Consider the following 20,824-nt stretch of genomic DNA (forward strand, 5'->3'; position numbering starts at 1 on the left):
ATCAGTAATAATGTATTGATGTATTAATTACAATAAATGCATTGTAGTAATATAGGAAGTTAATAATAGGGGAACTTGGTACAAGACTTATGGGAACACTATACTATCTTCACAGTATTTTTCTGTCAATCTAATACTGTTCTAATAAATAAAGCTTATTGAAAAAGAATAAAAACATCAATTGCAACTAGATACATGCTCAAAAGAAATTTATAAAAGTAGTTATTAAAACATAGCTTTCACTTTGGCTTCAAATAAAAAGAAAGTAAAGTACCAAGGAATTAATCAAGCAATATATGTGAAAATTTGTATGGGGAAAATTATATTAAAGACTTTTTTTCAAAGACTTAAATAAATAGAAAATCATACCACGTGCATGGTCTGCAAATTAATAACAAAAAACAATGTCTTAAGGATATAAATTCTTGCCAAATTGCTCTAGTGATGTGATTTAATTCTAGTCAAAACACCAACAGATTTTAGAGGAATTTAACGAGCTAATTTTAAAATTTACGAGGAAAATCAAAGGTACAAGGAGAGTAAGACATTGCTTATAAAGAGCAAAGTAATGAAATTTGGCCTACCAGATATCAAGTATTACTAGAAACTGTAAAAATTAAGGTAGCATAGAACTGTCACAGAACAAACTAAAAACACAGAATAGGAAGCCCGGAAACACATCCTAACATATATGGATACTAGATTTAGACAGACTAGCGCTGTGGAGCCTTGAGAAGAAATAGATGGAGAATAAATAGGACTGGGATGACTGGTTATCTATACAGAATAACATAAGTTAATTGGACTTCTGCATCACAGTATGAGCAAAAAATTACCTCTAGCTGGATTAAATACATAAATGCAAAATGCAAAACTATAAAACTTTGAGCAAAGTAATTTTATGGCTTTGAATTAAGGAAGATTGCCTCTGTGTGCAAAGCATAAAGGGAATGATTGATAAATATGAATTTATTAAGATTCAAAATTTGTGTTCTTCAAAAGTCCACATAAATAAATGACCTCAAAATCCATAAGCAGGCAGAATTTATTTGCAATAGACAAAATGACAATATTTAATATCCAGAATGTGTAAAAATAGAAGCCTACAAGTAGATAACAAAAAGGCAAATTAGCTAATAGAAAAAGATGGCAAAAATAGGCAATGAGTAGGCATTCACAGAGAAGCAATGCAAACATACACTAAATGATGTTCAATCATCAATAATCAGGTAAATCCAATTTAATCAATTTACTGGAAAGTCAATTAAATTAAAACTTCAAGATACCATTTCAAACCAATCATATTAGTACAAACTAAAAATAGGTAAACAACATCAAATACTGACAAGGACATAGGGGAAGGGGAATAATTGTGCAATGTTATTCAGTATAAGTTCTGGCATAAATTGCACCATTGGCTTGGGAAAACAATAAGGGATTATCTAACAAACCAAAAATGTGTAAACCTTGTGACCTCATGACACTCTCAGATATACTCTGGGGGATGTGTACGTGTTCTTGGCAGTGCCTTTTTAAAAAAATTTAAAAATAATTTCAACTTTTATTTTCAGTTCACGGGGTACATGTGCAGGCTTCTTACATGGGGATATTGTGTAATGCTGAGATTTGGGGTATGAATTATCCCATCACTCAGGTAGTGAGCATAGTACCTGAGCATTCTTTTTAATAACAAAAAAGGAAAAAAACAAATATTCATCAAAAGTAGAATGAATAAATTAGGGCAGATTTTTTTAATGGAATGTTATACAATAGTAAAAAGAAATTAAATACAGCTTCATTCAATGTCATGGTGAATCTCAGGTACAAGATAAAAACACAGTTTGATTCAATTTATTTAAAGTTGAAAAGGATGTGTATCTAAACAATGCTTTATTCATGAATATAAACAAATATAAAACTATGAAGAAACTGTCCAAAATAGAAGGGAAGGGGATGAGATGTGAAAGAACACTCAGGAGAACATAAAATCTAAAGTAGAGAGGAAGCCAGCAACATGGTGGAAGAGGAGGTCCCAGGCTCTACACTCCCAACAGGAAGATCAACTAGCAACTAGCCACAGACAAAAATATCTATGAAAGCCCCAAAGTGTGGGAATGAGTACAAGTCATGTGCATGTTCCATGAAACTGAATGAAAATCCTCATTGAGAGAACAAGAGAAATGGTGGTCTGTTTGACTGTACCTCTCCCCCTTTCCCAGGTTGCACAGTGCCATAGAGAGGGTTCCCCAGAACTCACAGTTTTTACAGCAGGAAAAGAGATCCAAGGAGGCAGACATCTAGCTTCCATGGCATTCTGAGATGCCTCCCAGGAGTGTACTCTGTTCTCACCTCATAGTGGATGGGGAACATAGGAAGAAATGGCATGGCCACCTGGGATCAGGTAGAAACAAAGCAATGAGTGGCAGTGTGCAGATTTTGGTGAAAGCTCAGTGTACCTGTCAGCGTGGTACTCAATCATAGGCACCAGGTCACAGCATCGCTCACCCTCGAAGCCAAGCTGGCTGCTCCGGGAGGAGATGGATATTGCTATCTGGCTTGAATCACTACTCAGCCAGCCCCCAGGTCTAGCTTAGGCCCTTCCCTGAGACTTCACCCAGGGAGGGTGAAGCAAATCTCAGCCAAAAACAGGCACTAGTTTTGTCAAACTTTGAAGTTTAATCAGTGCTCCCATCCCAGCCCCATCAAGGGAGGGAAGGAACACTCAGCATACATTTTTACTGAGCATAGTAGTGGGTCTATCCATCCCAATGCATTTAACCTCAGAGTCCCTCCTGAAACCCTGACCAACTGCTGAACTCAAAGAGCAGTACATTTTGGCCAGGGAATACACTCTACAGCCTGCCAAACCAGAGGCAATTGCAGTGCCCATAGAGCAGTTCAGCTCAGCAAGAGGTCTTGCTGGATAGCAGAGTCCAGCTGGCTGGCTACCTCACCCAAATTTAGAGTGAAGAGAGCAGCCCAGTCATCTAGAAAACCTGAAAGCAATTTCTGCTTGCCCAGGGCCATTACCAGGTGGCCCACCCAGAATCACAGGTTAGACTAACTAGTGTATGTATATCCCTGCCAAAGTACTATAAAAGGCCCAAAAAGTGGCTGTCTCTACAAATGTGTAAACACCAATTCAAAGAGAAGAGGATTACGAAGATTCAGAAAGTCACGATACCTCCAGAAGAAACTAACAAATTTCCAACAACAAACCCTTAAAAGAGGGGGATCTATGAAATGGCATTTTTCATAGATAAAGAAAAAATAATTCTAGAATTTATATGAGACCACAAAAAACTCCAAATACTCAAGATAATCATGAACAAAAAGAACAAAGCTGGAGGCATCACATTACTTGATTTCAAAATATACTACAAAGTGATAGTAATTAAAACAGTATGGTACATGCATAAAAATTGACACATTAATGAACAGAACAGAATGGAGAGCATAGAACTGAATCCATGAATCTATGGCTAATCGATTTTCAACAAAGTTGTCAAGAATATACAATGGGATAATAAGAATCTCTTTGATCAGTGGCATTGGGAAAACTGGACATCCATATGCAAAATAATGGAATTGGACCTTTGTTTCATACCATACACAAAAATCAACTCAAAATGGATTAAAAAGACTTAAACATAAAACCTGAAACTGTAATACTACCAGAAAAAAACATAGAAGAAGAGTTACATAACATTGGTCTAGGCCAAGATTTTTTAGGTTTGATTCCAAAAGCACAGATAGCAAAAGCAAAAATAGGCAAATTAGATTACATCAAAACAAAAAGCTTCTGCACAACAGAAGAAACAAGAGAGAAGAGTTTAGCTACAAACTGAGAGAAAATCTGGGCCGGGCGCGGTGGCTCAAGCCTGTAATCCCAGCACTTTGGGAGGCCGAGACGGGCGGATCACGAGGTCAGGAGATCGAGACCATCCTGGCTAACACGGTGAAACCCCATCTCTACTAAAAATACAAAAACTAGCCGAGCGAGGTGGCGGGCGCCTGTAGTCCCAGCTACTCAGGAGGCTGAGGCAGGAGAATGGCGTAAACCTGGGAGGCGGAGCTTGCAGTGAGCTGAGATCTGGCCACTGCACTCCAGTCCGGGCGACAGAGCGAGACTCCGCCTCAAAAAGAAAAAAAAAAAAAAAAAAAAGAGAAAATCTGTGTAAGCCATGTATCTGATAAGAGATTAATATCTAAAAAATATAAACAATCCAAACAACTATAGAAATAAAACAACCAAATTCAGAAATGTGCAAAGGGGCTGGGCATGGTGGTTCACACCTGTAATCCAAGCATTTTGGAATGCCAAAGTGGGGGGAATCACTTGAGGCCAGGAGTTCGAGACCAGCCTGACCAACATAGCGAAAACCCACCTCTGCTAAAAATACAAAACTTAGCCAGGTGTGGTGGCACATGCCTATAATCCCAGCTACGCAGGAGGCTAAGGCAGGAGAATTGATTAAACCTGGGAGGCAGAGGTTGCAGTGAGCTGAGATCCTGTCGCTGCATTCCAGCCTGGGTGACAGAGTGAGACTCAGACTCAAAAGGAAAAAAAAAAAAAAGGGCAAAGGACTTGAACAGACATTTCTCAAAAGAAGACATCTGGCTAACAGATACATGGAAAAATGCTCAACCTCACTAATCATTAGAGAGATACAAATTAAAATCACAATGACATATCAACTTGGACCTCTTATAATGGATGGCTATTATCTAAAAGATTGAAAATAACCTGGCAGGGGTGTGGAGAAAGGGGACCCCTTGTATACTGTTGGTGGGAATGCAAATTAGTACAACCATTATGGAAAATTGGATGAAGGCCCTAAAAATAAAATTACCATATGATCCAGCAATCCCACCTCAGGGTATTTATCTGAAATACTTAAAATCGGCACAGGAGATACTGCATGCCCATGTTCATAGCAGCATAATCCACCATAGCCAAGTTATGGAATAAACCTAAGTGCCCATAAATGGAAAAATGGATAATGAAAATGTGGAATGTATATATGATGGAATACTATTCAGCCTTAAAACGAGAAGAAATTCTGTCTTTTGTGTCATGATGGGATTGGAAAACATGGTGCTAAGTGAAATAAGCCAAACACAAAAGACAAATACCCCATGTCATCACTTATATGTGGAATCTAAAACAATTGAACTCAAGAAGTAGAGAGTGGAATTGTGGTTACCCCAAGCTGGGGGACTGGATAGAATGGGGAGATGACAGTCAAAGGGTACAAAGCCTCCGTTAGATAGGAGGAGTAAGTTTTATTGATTTTATTTCATTTTTTGAGATCTATTGCATGGCACGGTATTAATAGCTAATAATTGAGTATTGTACATTTTAATATCACTAAAAGAATAAATCTTAGTATTCTCATCACAAAAATGTCAAATACTTGAGATTATGGATAGATAATTTACCTTGATTTAATCATTCTACATTGTATTCAAAAATCATAACATCATTTTGCATGCCTTAAATATATACAACTATAATTTGTCACTATAGAGTGAAAAAAATAAAAAAATGGAAAATAAGGATTAAGGCAATATTTTATCATACTGAAGCATAAATATTTGGGTGATTTTTACATAGCTGTTCTTTGTTTCTGGCAGAGTTTTCCAAAATACTCTTTTGTATCTAAACACTTTCTTAAATTAAAAAGAGAAATTGAAACATATGGGTGGAACAGCTTGAACTTTGGAATCAAAGTTCCTTGAGCTCTATTTTCAGCTGTCTCATTCAGTAGTGGAAACTGAGCAATTCACTTAACCTATGATTCCTCATCCTTAACATAGTAATAATACAAATAGGCACCTAATTGCAGGTCTTGTGTGGAAAGGACGTAAAAGCAGAATATGAGATCACTTTACACAGTGCCTATTGCTGACTCGACATTCAGTAGATGTTAGATTGCTTCACTTGCTCAACCATTCACTCATTCCTTCATTCATTTTTCATTCTTCAATTATTAAAGAATAAAAATCAAGTTAATCAACCAACGAAGGTAATCAAAATTAGAAAGATAGACTGTCATCCATGTCTCCTCATGTAAATTGTATATTTTCATTTAAGTTTTCTAGAGACAATACTTCTGTCTCATTAACAACTTTAGTAGGAAAGTGTCATCTGAAGAATGATGAGGTTTATAAATTGTAAAGCAGAGCTTTGTTTTCATGAAGGATTGCAGTCTCCAGGATGGCCATTCTCACAGGCTGGGAAGCACAGCCTCTGGTCAGAAGTCAGAAACAGACACTTCAAGGGAAGGGCAAAAGGAACAGGAATTTATGCTGAACAGAATGGCCACATACACATATGCAATAAGCTATGGGAGAAGTCATGAATATTTATGAGAGGAGAACCACATACATGTGTGTGCAACTGAGCTTCATTCCCCTTCATCGGACGCATACCCGTGATCTGAGCTGAGGGTAAAATTTTCAGCCCTCTGACGTCAAAAGGTGAAGCAGAGAACACAGAAACCCTTATTGCGCATTCTCTGTAGACTGACCAGAACCTCTCTGAGGTCAGTGGTCACTTATTACACAAAAACCAAGGGACAGCATCAGGTGGTTGGTTGATACTAGGGGTGGAGTCTTTTGAAAGGTCTGGGCCGGGCATGGTGGCTCACTTCTGTAATCCCGGCTCTTTGGGAGGCCTAAGTGGGAGAATCACTGGAGCCCAGGAGTTCAAAAACAGCCTTGGCAATATAAGGAGACCCCCCTCTCTACAAAAAATTTAAAACATTAAATAAAATTTGCCAGTTGTGGTGGTACGTGCCTGTAGTAGTCCCAGCTACTCAGGAGGCTGAGGCAGGAGGATCACTTGAGCCTGGGAGGCTGGGGCTGCAGTGACCTGTGATAACACCACTGCACTCCAGCCTAGGTGACAGAGAGAGACCCTGTATCAAATGAAATAGAATAAAATAAAAACAAGGGATAAAAAGAAAGGGTTGGTTTCTGTTGAGTTCTTAGCGAAGTAAGCCTAATCATGGTTAGTGAGAAAGGGGGTATAACAAAGCCTGTCCCACTTCCTGTCCTATCATGGCTGAGATCTCAGTTTTCAAGGTTCCTCTGGTATCCCCTTGGCCAAGAGGAGGTCCATTCAGTTGGTCAGGGGGCTTAGGATGTTATTATTATTTCTTTTTTTTTTTTTTTTTTTGAGACGGAGTCTTGCTCTGTCACTCAGGCTGGAGTGCAGTGGCCGGATCTCAGCTCACTGCAAGCTCCGCCTCCCGGGTTTATGCCATTCTCCTGCCTCAGCCTTCCGAGTAGCTGGGACTACAGGCGCCCGCCACCTCGCCCAGCTAGTTTTCTGTATTTTTTAGTAGAGACAGGGTTTCACCATGTTAGCCAGGATGGTCTATTATTTCTTAAAAGTAAAGTCAGGGACTAGGAAGACAGATTTTTGTCCCTGGTCATTTTTGGTAAAACTGAAGCTACACTTTGCAAACAACTTGTGAAAACTAGTAGAGAGGCATGGAAAAATAGATGCACACTTGAGCTCATTCTGCAGCTCAGCCTTTGGCTTAAGCAAGTTTTAAAAAATCTCCATGCTTCATTTATTGATGTACAAAGTGGGGATAATATTTCTTTCACTGCAAGTTTGTGATGAGGAATGGAGGTAATATATGCACAATGCCCAGTAGAGTGTCTGACACATACTGGGAGCTCAGCAAGGAGTGAAGGTTAGCAGTTGTTCTATCTAAACAGTGATGCAGCTTATAAGCATTTTGCTATTTCATAGCATAGAAATCTTGTATCTATTTTTAAATTATGTTGTAAAAGCATAGTAGATTGAAGTGGAGTGATTAAGAACTCAGATACTAGTCAGATCTGACTTAGAGTCAGATAGCCTCTATTTAAACCCTGACTCTACTAATTACTAGCTATGTGAATTTGGGGAGGAGTCTTAAACTTTCTGTGTTTCCTCATTGGTAAAGTAAAAGCAAATAATGAGATAATAGATGCAAAGTGCATAGAGCATATATAGACCTTATATATATATATACACACATACATATGTGTGTGTCAATAAATTTTAGCAATAAATGTTAGTTGACTGTTATTGATAATATTTCAATTACTGGCTGGGTGCAGTGGCTCATGCCTATAATTCTAGCATTTTGGGAGGCTGAGGTGGTAGGATTACTTAAGACCCAGAGTTTGAGGACAGCCTATGCAACATAACAGGTCATCTTAAACAATCCACTTGGAAAGTAACCTCAGGATAGGACTGTGCTTTTGAACAAACTCTGCGGGAATGCAACATCACTTCATTGTAAATTGGGTTCTAAGATAACCATATTTATTTCCTTGAAACTCTTCTCTGAAGTACAGCTATGCATTTATCTTTAAAAGTTGTCTTTTAAACAAAAATAAGAAACACAAACCAGAGTTCCCTTAAGCCAACTGTAACAAGCAATTCAGGATTGTAAAGTTGCCAAGCAGACACTCATACCTCTGACAGAGGTGACAGAGGACTCAAGGGGGTCCCATTTCTACACCCCATGAGCACAACGGGATGTTCTGTTGCCATGACTATGAAGGTCAGAACTCAGCCTGCTGCCTGTGGTACCAAAGATCATGATTCTCTCTTCGTGCATGGCTGTTCCCAATAGCCTGCACAAAGACAGTGTCTGCAGTTGCCACTTCTATCCATCTGTCTACTTTCAGCAGGTACTTTAACAAATACTTTGTTTTTCTCTCCCCTTCATTTATTTTTTCTTTTTTCTTTTCTTTTCAGTGTTGGAGAGTTAGAGTTATTATTTTTTCTCTTTTTCTCACATAGTTCCTTCTCTGTAGATAACAAAGTTCAAATCCCTAGCCGTTGTAATTATTAGCATATTCCTGGAGAAAATTGCAACAGTCTACATTAAAGGACTCCCTGCAGAAATTTACACAGTAGGTATCCAATTTCTCTTTAAATAAAAGGCACTCGGAACAGTGAGGGGTTTAAAACAAGAGAAGAAACGGGGAACAAACAGAGCTTTGAGGAACAGCAGGGAGATTTGCAGTGGTCAACAGCAGATAGTCAGGTTGAATTATTTGGATAATTAGTCTTTGTTAGCAAATTGGAGAAAATTACAATGCCACTGTAAGATGTTATAACATGCCCACAGCCTGGCAGTATTAAGAATCAGGTCTGACCCAATTCCAAAAGGTTTGGATCTCATTTTGAATATTCTCTAGTAAAAAATAAATTCTAAGCCTGTTAGCTCTCTTCAAAATGTTTCCAAAACTTAATCACATTTGCACTTAGTAGAGGTGATCCTGATGTCCCTGTGGATCCTTTAGCACAAGGTATATCTTTAAGGACCTCTCTCTCAAGAAACTTTCAAGATGAAAGCAAAGAGACACAATGGCAAATGGCATAGTCAATTTCAATACTGTCTTCCTCAAGATGATGGAAAATATGAAAGCTAGGTTTACTATTTTTATGTTTCAGAAACCCAAGTAGAGAATGTAACCAGTATCAATAAAAGGAACTTAAATTTATCTTAAAAAGAAAAATGCGAATCTTAAAAATAGCCCCTTCCCTTGATATGCATCTGGGAAAATCCATTTCTTATTTTCTAGATTTTTGAGCACCTGTGTACAAGTCTCTTGTGAAGGACAATGAAATGCATTCCATGAATTAGTACCAAGGAAAAATTTTGATCTGATTAGAATGTTTGCTACTTCTCCAGGATAGGAAATGTAGAGTGGGCTGAGATGAAGAGGATAGCAGAAACAGAAAATTAATAAGACTGGTTCTAAGGACATGGGTAGTTTGTTTCCTGAGAAGCCAATTTATTGTTCCAAGGAGATTTAAAAGTTTGTCACATTGCCTATGCAACACCAGACTATGTTTCATGCATACATTTGTGCAATATACACACACACAGGAATGACATTAGAAAAGAGACAAATGAACTCATTTCTATTGCCTGGAAGTTATCCTCAGAGCTATCTCAGAGCATGCTGCTTTGAAATTGTCACTACCACTTAACTGTAATATGAAAAATGATTTAAAATACAAGAATTAGGTAAAAGGATTTGCAGTATCTTCTTTCAATCTTACACTGAGGCACTATTTAACAGTATCAACCAAAGATCATTTATACCAGGGGAATACTGTTGGTTTGACTCACTGTTTTCTACTGAGTAAAAATACAATATATGTTAATACAATATATGTTAACTTACAGATTTTGGTCCAGTAGAAATGTGAATAGTTTCCATTAGGGAGAAAGGATGATGCCCAGGCAGGGTTGCCTGTGGAACCCTAGTTGGGCTTGCTTTATCCTATCTTTCTTGCTCTAATGTTGTTTCAAAATGTCCATAAAAACCCAATTTCTCAAAATGCCCTTTGAACCAGACTTACCATCTTAGTGGTTTTTCTCATGTTAAGTCAAGTTTAGCCTAAAGCTGTCTCCTTACATATTTTAAGTTAAGCCTAGGTTTTTCTGTACATTGTAAACGGTAACAACCAGAGGCGTAAACAGGCTATAGCCTACTCTTGTGCCAATCATTGAGTTTTGGCTGATCGAATGTGGCCAAATGTTCAAACCATGTTCAAATAAGGCAAACGCCAAGCTATAACCAATCCAGCTGTATCTCACATTTGTTTCGTCACTTTCCCTTTTCTGTCCATAAATCTTTCCCCCCAACATGGCTGCTAGAGTCACTGAGCGTACTCTGGCTCAGGAGACTGCCTGGTTTGCAAATCAGTTCTTTGCTCAATTAAACTCTTTTAAATTTAATTTGGCCAAAGTTTTTCTTTTAACTATATTAACTAATGAATTAAATATAATCTTTGAAGTATGCTCATATAATATGTGTATGAGTCATACTTTTAAGTTTTTGGGAAGTATTACACTTTGTCTTTAAAATGCCACTGATAAGCCCCACACCACTCATAGGAAGATGAGGACAAACCAGGTGAGTAAATTTACAAGCCCTGTGGCTAAAAATACCTTGCAGTGATCTTGCTGGATGGAATTCTTTTCTCATCTCCCTTTTAAATAATTACACTTTAATGAATCATTTTTCTGTCTTATACATAAAAGGAAATGTCATGTCCCTGACCCACTTACTTGCCTCACCCAAAGATACCAACACAATTGAAGTAATGAACATCTGGCATCATTAAAGGGAGAGATAGAGGGCTTGATCTTGGATAAGCAATCTAAAAATGTCAAACTCCCTGAATCTTAGAACACAGCCAAATTCTAAAAATATAAAATAATAACCATAGCAATCAAAAGTAAATTGGAAAAAACAAAGTACATTGGTCAGTCATTCTAATTGGAAATGCTATTTTTTATCCCCTGCTCCCCTTCCCCCACCCACATTTCTTCTGCATACCTCAAAGGACATTAGAAGTCAAATGCACATATCAGGATATTGTCAAAGACAGCATAAGATGATGAGCTATTCTTAGAGTCCCTTTTCTGAGGGCAGATAATTTTAATGTCTTAGAACATTAAGGTAAATGTAATAGTTGTTGAGAGACAGAATATTCAAGCATGGTTGGCATGTGCCTTTTCTGGCCGCCAAAATCTGACAGTATTATAAAGGACTTTCATCTCCAACAACCTAAGCATCTAAACTATTAATAACTAATGAAATTTTTTGCTGTGGGGGATTTACCAAAACATCTTTATTTTTGACCAAAAAAAAGTCCTATAAGATAACAGTTCACTATCAGTAGAAAGCAGAAAAAAGTAGTTGTGTAAATTTGAGCTACTTGTTGCATATGTAATGAACAGAACCACTTTTAGTTTTAGGGAGTTCAATGGCTCTTGCTTCTGAAGCCCCATCATAATTATTTATGGAATTAAAAAATAAAAACTCTCATTATTGAGCCTCACCTTATACTTACAGCATCAGAGTTTTCATGGATAAAGTCTGGGCTTTGTTATTTTTTAAATTCCTTGGGCAATTCATACACTTGGCTAGGATTAAAGCATCTGGGAATGAATTAAGCTACTAAACGGTGATTTGAGTTTATATTTGGTGCAATTTTTAAAAAAAATTTTAGTTTTATTATTATTAATAGTCCTACTGCAGAAAAAAATTTTTTTAGAAATTAAGATATAGTTTACACATTTAAAAAATAAATGTATTTTTTATTGCGTCTATTTGATTCTTCTCTCTTTTCTTCTTTATTAGTCTTGCTAGTGGTCTGTCAATTTTGTTGATGTTTTCAAAAAACCAACTCCTGGATTCATTGATTTTTTGGAGGGTTTTTTGTGTCTCTATCTCCTTCAGTTCTGCTCTGATCTTAGTTATTTCTTGCCTTCTGCTAGCTTTTGAATGTGTTTGCTCTTGTTCTCCAGTTCTTTTAATTGTGATGTTAGGGTGTCAATTTTAGATCTTTCCAGCTTTCTTTTGTGGGCATTTAGTGCTATAAATTTCCCTCTACACACTGCTTTAAATGTGTCCCAGAGATTCTGGTATGTTGTATCTTTGTTCTCATTGGTTTCAAAGAACATCTTTATTTCTGCCTTCATTTCGTTATGTACCCAGTAGTCATTCAGGAGCAGGTTGTTCAGTTTCCATGTAGTTGAGCAGTTTTGATTGAGTTTCTTAGTCCTGAGTTCTAGTTTGATTGCACTGTGGTCTGAAAGACAGTTTGTTATAATTTCTGTTCTTTTACATTTGCTAAGGAGTGCTTTACTTCCAATTATGTGGTCAATTTTGGAATAAGTGTGATGTGGTGCTGAGAAGAATGTATATTCTGTTGATTTGGGGTGGAGAGTTCTATAGATGTCTATTAGGTCCGCTTAAATGATAAAGGGGATATCACCACCGACCCCACAGAAATACAAACTACCATCAGAGAATACTATAAAGACCTCTATGCAAATCAACTAGAAAATCTAGAAGAAATGGATAATTTCCTGGACACTTACACTCTTCCAAGACTAAACCAGGAAGAAGTTGAATCCCTGAATAGACTCTGAAATTGAGGCAATAATTAATAGCCTACCAATAGGAGGCTCTGAAATTGAGGCAATAATTAATAGCCTACCAACGAAAAAAAGTCCAGGACCAGATGGATTCACAGCTGAATTCTACCAGAGGTACAAGGAGGAGCTGGTACCATTCGTTCCGAAACTATTCCAATCAATAGAAAAAGAGGGAATCCTCCCTAACTCTTTTTATGAGGCCAACATCATCCTGATACCAAAGCCTGGCAGAGACACAACAAAAAAAGAAAATTTTAGACCAATATCCCTGATGAACATCGATGCAAAAATCCTCAATAAAATACTGGCAAACCGGATTCAGCAGCACATCAAAAAGCTTATCCACCATGATCAAGTGGGGTTCATCCCTGGGATGCAAGGCTGGTTCAACATTTGCAAATCAATAAACGTAATCCAGCATATAAACAGAACCAAAGACAAGAACCATATGATTATCTCAATAGATGCAGAAAAGGCTTTTGACAAAATTCAACAGCCCTTCATGCTAAAAACGCTCAATAAATTCGGTATTGATGGAACGTACCTCAAAATAATAAGAGCTATTTATGACAAACCCACAGCCAGTATCATACTGAATGGGCAAAAACTGGAAAAATTCCCTTTGAAAACTGGCACAAGACAGGGATGCCCTCTCTCACCACTCCTATTCAACATAGTGTTGGAACTTCTGGCTAGGGCAATCAGGCAAGAGAAAGAAATCAAGGGTATTCAGTTAGGAAAAGAAGAAGTCAAATTGTCCCTCTTTGCAGATGACATAATTGTATATTGAGAAAACCCCATTGTCTCAGCCCAAAATCTCCTTAAGCTGATAAGCAACTTCAGCAAAGTCTCAGGATACAAAATTAATGTGCAAAAATCACAAGCATTCTTATACACCAGTAACAGACAAGGAGAGAGCCAAATCAGGAATGAACTTCCATTCACAATTGCTTCAAAGAGAATAAAATACCTAGGAATCCAACTTACAAGGGTAGTAAAGGACCTCTTCAAGGAGAACTACAAACCACTGCTCAGTGAAATAAAAGAGGACACAAACAAATGGAAGAACATGCCATGCTCATGGATAGGAAGAATCAATATCGTGAAAATGGCCATACTGCCCAAGGTTATTTATAGATTCAATGCCATCCCCATCAAGCTACCAATGAGTTTCTTCACAGAATTGGAAAAAACTGCTTTAAAGTTCATATGGAACCAAAAAAGAGCCCGCATTCCCAAGACAATCCTAAGTCAAAAGAATAAAGCTGGAGGCATCATGCTACCTGACTTCAAACTATACTACAAGGCTACAGTAATCAAAACAGCATGGTACTGGTACCAAAACAGAGATATAGACCAATGGAACAGAACAGAGTCCTCAGAAATAATACCACACATCTACAGCCATCTGATCTTTGACAAACCTGAGAGGAACAAGAAATGGGGAAAGGATTCCCTATTTAATAAATGGTGCTGGGAAAATTGGCTAGCCATAAGCAGAAAACTGAAACTGGATCCTTCTTTGCTTACTCATTATACGAAAATTAATTCAAGATGGATTAGAGACTTAAATGTTAGACCTAATACCATAAAAACCCTAGAAGAAAACCTAGGTAGTACCATTCACGACATAGGCATGGGCAAGGACTTAATGTCTAAAACACCAAAAGCAACAGCAGCAAAAGCCAAAATTGACAAATGGGATCTAATTAAACTAAAGAGCTTCTGCACAGCAAAAGAAACTACCATCAGAGTGAACAAGCAACCTACAGAATGGGAGAAAATTTTTGCAATCTACTCATCTGACAAAGGGCTAATATCCAGAACCTACAAAGAACTCAAACAATTTACAAGAAAAAAACAAACAACCCCATCAAAAAGTGGGCAAAGGATATGAACAGACATTTCTCAGAAGAAGACATTCATACAGCCAACAGACACATGAAAAAATGCTCATCATCACTGGCCATCAGAGAAATGCAAATCAAAACCACAATGAGATACCATCTCACACCAGTTAGAATGGCAATCATTAAAAAGTCAGGAAACAACAGGTGCTGGAGAGGATGTGGAGAAATAGGAACACTTTTACACTGTTGGTGGGATTGTAAACTAGTTCAACCATTATGGAAAACAGTATGGCGATTCCTCAAGGATCTAGAACTAGATGTCCCATATGACCCAGCCATCCCATTACTGGGTATATACCCAAAGGATTATAAATCCTGCTGTTATAAAGACACATGCACACGTATGTTTATTGCGGCACTATTCACAGTGGCAAAGACTTGGAATCAACCCAAATGTCCATCTGTGACAGATTGGATTAAGAAAATGTGGCACATATACACCATGGAATATTGTGCAGCCATAAAAAAGGATGAGTTTGCGTCCTTTGTAGGGACACGGATGCAGCTGGAGACCATCATTCTTAGCAAACTATCACAAGAACAGAAAACCAAACACCGCATGTTCTCACTCATAGGTGGGAACTGAACAATGAGATCACTTGGACTCAGGAAGGGAACATCACACATAGGGGCCTATCATGGGGAGGGGGGAGGGGGGAGGGATTGCACTGGGAGTTATACCTGATATAAATGACGAATTGATGGGTGCTGACGAGTTGATGGGTGCAGCACACCAACATGGCACAAGTATACATACCTGCACGTTAAGCACATGTACCCTAGAACTTAAAGTATAATTAAAAAAACAAATAAAAAAAAGAAAAAAAATGTATTTCATCATTTATCAATATGCCTTTTACCATATAACCTTTCTTCTAATAGGGAAATACAGAAATAACATGTCTAAAGCAGAGAAATGCCTATGTGACATATACAGAGGTAAGAAATTCTCTTTAACTTTTCCAAAGATAATGGGTCAAGAACCCATAACAGGTTTAGTCTAGTTGGTAAGGCAATTTTACTGAACATCATGTAACTGACCTCTGGAGTCCTATGTAATCATTCATGAAGAGAGCTTGAGATCTCCATTAAAGCAGTATCTTCCACAAGGGAATGTTCAATTCTGCCTCCTCAGCATCTAGACAGTGCCTGGCACATAAAAGATAGCTAAGTAATACTGGTTAAATAAATGAACAAGTGAATAAATAAGTGATGTATTCAATGAGCTATGTATCTTCTGCTAATTTGAATGCATTGTTATTCTGTTCCTTTCACTTCATTGAACTTTCTTTACTCCAAGCTTAGGCTATGATTTCTCTAAAAATGAGATATTATATTCGCAAATTTACTTTTCAATGTGTCCCATAGTCCAAAATACCTTTACCCATTTTCACCTATGTGGATATTGCTGTTGTTATTGTTGTTCCTAAGTTTCTATTGATCCTGCAGAGGCAAGCAAATGAAATCTGGGAGGAAATTAAGAGTTGATTCTAAATAATAATAATAATAAAAAAGGTAAGTTTCTACAGTGGTGCACCTTATAAAGTCGAAGTGAGCAAGAAAAACACAGAGCCCATAATTAATGACTAGAAAAGCTCTAGTAAAATCAGGGGAGACTTTGAGATTCTAGATTTCATTAGCAGTTAAAGGAGAAAAAAATCCCCATGGCCGGCAGGTTAGAAGTTAATTAGAAGAAGTGCTAAGGGATTTGCTGTCTGACAGAGAGGCTTATGAGGTAGTTTTAGGCTCTTTATTGCCACTATAAAAGTCTCAAATTAGTGAGATCCCAGGAAACAGAGAGCAAATTCCCGAGGTTGTTTGGAACAGGCGCAGGTCTTGTGCCTCCAACACTCAGGGGTCCCCTACACTGCCCAGTAATGGGTACTTTGGGACTTTCTGTCCATTTGTTCTCAAACTAAACTTTATCTTGAATTAAATAGATACAGTTGGCTGGAGCAACAACAATAGTTAAGAATTCAATTTAGATGCATAGGCAGATAACAGTGAACAAAGGAGAGAAGGACTGGAGGGGTGCAAAAGTAAGCATTACATTTGGTCAAGAAATGGTCTTCAAAGGATTAAGGGACTTCTATCCTTGGGTGACATGGTAAGTCCGCAGACTGAAACCTACCATCACCAGTGGCTTCCTTCTCTACAAACTTTCTCTTATGTTCTTCAACAGACTATGAAAATGGGTGTTTCATTTTTGACCCTTAGGTGAAAAGGTCAGGTATCATAGTGAGTTGCAAGACAGACCCCACTGTAGAACTGGAAAGTTGCAGGTAGCAGAGAATACTTCAATGATTCTGAAATCTATTACCAACATGCAGGTGTACAAAGGGTCTACACCCTACATCAAAAGAAGGAAATGGGGAAGAGTATTTGGAGGTAGCTGGGGGTTTATTGTTGTCTACTTACCCCACATGAGGAGGGGAAAAAAGTTCTTTCTCTCACTCAAGTTAGCACATAAGGCCTTCAACTCAGACTTCTCAGAGAACTTAGTAGTTCATGGTGCCCAGTGTCTGCCTGGAAAATCTAAAACTCAAGTCCTGGCTCCTCCCACCCCCTTATCTATTTTAGCACTAGTGGAACATAGCAGCTAGTGAGTGTGACAGAATGTGAGACAGACAGAAGATTCTGTTCTTATCTTCCTTCCCTGGCTACAGGCTTTCTGCCGGATACAGGCCTTAGAGTGAGAAAAAGGGAAAAATCCCACCTTCGAATGGATTGAATTGTTAATTATCCTATGAGAGTAGACAGCCTAATTTGTAAAACAACCAAAATCTAAGTCTTAAGACTGAGTGACTGTGATTTGAAAATATAGATGTCAGAATCTGTATTTTCTGAGCAAACCCAGAAAAATCATAAAATTACACATATTTTCATTGAGAGTTGCCCTCTTGACTAAATTTAAATGGACACTGAAGGGCAAATTAAATTTACTTTGTAATTCCATCCTATGAGTAAGGCTTATTTGATGTATATTTCTAAATCCTTGTTATGCCTAAGAATGTGAGTTGTCTGTGTTAGGGGGTTGGCAGAAAGTGGGGAAGTGAAACAAAACAGAGAAATTCAAAATAGTTTAAGGTCTAATACAGTATAATTCATACAAGTTAGGGCTGTGCCCTAGATTTGTAGACAGTTCTGTTATTAAAGTAACCTGAAGTTCCCCAGAATTATTATTACAGTAAAAACTCAAACTTCATTGGATCTATTTCTTACCACCCATATAATGTCATACCTCTGACCCCCACAAAGTCTCTCATATGGAGAGTTTCTGAGAACTCCTTTTTTTATGCTCTGCCCTTCTGGGTTGACTTTGGTTGCCAGGGAAGTCATTTAAGATCTGCTTCTTACAGATAACATTGCCACTGTCCAAAATGATTTGAGACCCTGTACCTCGGAACCTCTAAGTATTTCAGTGAGGCTGGAGAACAAGTGTGTTTGTAGAAGGACAGGGAGCTGAGGTGGAAAAGTAGGTAGAAACTAACATAAAAGACCTTAAAACCTTAAGGTTGTTCAACTCTCGTCTTGAAAGGATGGAAATGACGTGCTTATCAAAACAGAAATGTGTACCGGAACAGAGGGAGGAAATTTCAGGCTGAGAATAGATCTTCTTGTGTTTAAGTCTTCCAAAATAAAGAATTATTTCTCCAAAGCAAAAAGTAATGAATCTAGAATTCCCTGTGAGTCCTCCTTCTGGAGTAGAAGTGACCTTTAAGGTTGTTTAGTCCAATCCCTTCTTTTCACCCATTAGAACATTGAAATCCAATGAAATGAAATGATAAATTCAATGTCCCCTACTTCATTAGTGGCAGGAGAAGAATAGAATTCTTGTCTCTTCAACAGCCAGACTGGTGGTGTCCTTTCCCTGACATATTTCTTCTCAAATTTAGAAACCACCTGAAGATAATTTTTGGCCAAAACATAAGGGAAAAAAATAAAAGGCATACAAATTGGAAAAGAAGAAGTCAAATTATATCTGTTCACTGATGAGGTGATCTTATATCTATCCAGAAAACATCAAAGACTCTACCAAAAAACGCTTAGATTTGAAAAATGAATTTAGTAAAGTTTTAGGATATGAATTCAACATACAAAAATTGGTAATGTTTTTATATACCAATAATTATCAAGCAAAGAACTAAATCAATAAAGCAGTCCCACTTACAATAACAACAAAAATAAAATAAAATGAAATACCAAGGAAGAAATGTAATCAAAGAAGTGAAAAATCTCTACAAGAGAAAATACAAAACACCAATGAAAGCAATTGTAGAGGATACAAACAAATGGAAAAATATCCCGTGCTCATGAATCAGAACTAACATCGTCAAAATGATCATACCACCCAAAGCAATCTACAGATTCAGTGCAATCTCTATCAAAATACCATGTCATGTTTCACAGAATTAGAAAAAAAATCCTAAAAGTCATACGAAACCATAAGAGAGAGCAAACAGCCAAAGAAATCCTATATGAAAAAGAACAAAGCTGGAAGTATCACATTTCCTGATTTAAAATTATACTACAAGACCATAGTAACCAAAAAATCATGGTACTGGTACAAAAACAGACACATAGACTAATAGAACAGAATAAAGAACTCAGAAATAAAGCCATAAATCTAAAGCCAAATGATTTTTGGAAAGTCAATAAAAATAAACACTGGGGAAGGACACTCTTTTCAGTAAGTGGTGCTGAAAAAATTGGATATCTACATGCAGAAGAATAAAACTGGACACTTATCTCTCACCATGTAAAAAATAAACTCAAGATGGATTAAAGACTTGAATGTAAGACCTTAAACTATAAAAATACTAGAAGAAAACTCTTCTGGACATGGGTCTAGGCAAAGAATTCATGACTATGCATCCAACAGGGGACTGATATCAGCAATTTACATGGAACTCAAACAACTCAACCATTAAAAACCCATAAGTAGCCCCATTAAAAAGTGGCAAAAGACATGAACATCTATTTTTCAAAAGAAGACAATCGCCAAAAAATATATCAAAAAAGTTCAACATCACTAATAATCAGAAAAATGCAAATTAAAATCACTATGAGATATCATCTTATACCAGTCAGAATGGCCATTATTAAAAAGTCAAAACAAACAAACAAACAAGCAGATACTGGCAAGGATATAGAGAAAAGGGAAACGTATATATTGTTGGTAGTAATGTAAGTTAGTATAACTGCTATGGAAAATAGAATGGAGGTTTCTCAAGTAACTAAAAATAGAACTAGCATTTTATTCAGGAATTCCACTCCTGTGTATCTACCTCCCAAAAATTATATAAAAAGTAATGCCTGCACTTGTATGTTTTTCACAGCACTGTTCACAATAGCAAAGATACAGAATCAAGCTAAGTGGCTATCAAAGGATGATTTGATAAAGAAAATATGGCACATTTACACAATGGAAAACTATTCAGTCATAAAATGAATGAAATCGTGTCTTTTGCAACAACATGAATGGAACTGGAGGCCATCATCCTGAGTGAAACGATGCAGAAACCGACAGTCAAATACCACATGTTCTCACTTATAAGAGCTAAAGCATGTGTACACGTGGACATAAAGTATAGAATGACAAACATCAGAGACTCAAAGTGGAGAATAAGGAACCCTAAATTATTTAATGGATACAATGTGCATTATTTGGGTGATGGATTCACTAAAAGTCCAGACTTCACCACTACACAATATATCCAGGTAACAAAACCGCACTTGCACCCCTTAAATTTATACGTTAAAAAATCTGGCCAAAGCATTGGTTTTGTATGCAGCATACCAGAATTTTTTAAAATGCCAGGGAAAATAAACAGGCTCTTTCAAAGTTAAGAAATGCAGAACATGTACATTAGATTGAAAGGTAAATAAATTTAGATGCATAAATTTGCTTAGACAAGACAGTTACAAGTAGGGTAT

The 20,824-nt window shown here is 37.3% G+C and overlaps 1 long non-coding RNA gene across 2 annotated transcripts in view; it reads left to right on the plus strand.

The window, feature by feature from the left end:
* LOC117092241 overlaps positions 1 to 20,824 on the plus strand; it is a 54,361-nt gene that overhangs the window by 11,682 nt on the left and 21,855 nt on the right. The window lies entirely within an intron of this gene.

Source organism: Trachypithecus francoisi, unplaced genomic scaffold (assembly GCF_009764315.1).
Source record: "Trachypithecus francoisi isolate TF-2019V2 unplaced genomic scaffold, Tfra_2.0 Contig01440, whole genome shotgun sequence".
Classification (NCBI taxonomy): domain Eukaryota; kingdom Metazoa; phylum Chordata; class Mammalia; order Primates; family Cercopithecidae; genus Trachypithecus; species Trachypithecus francoisi.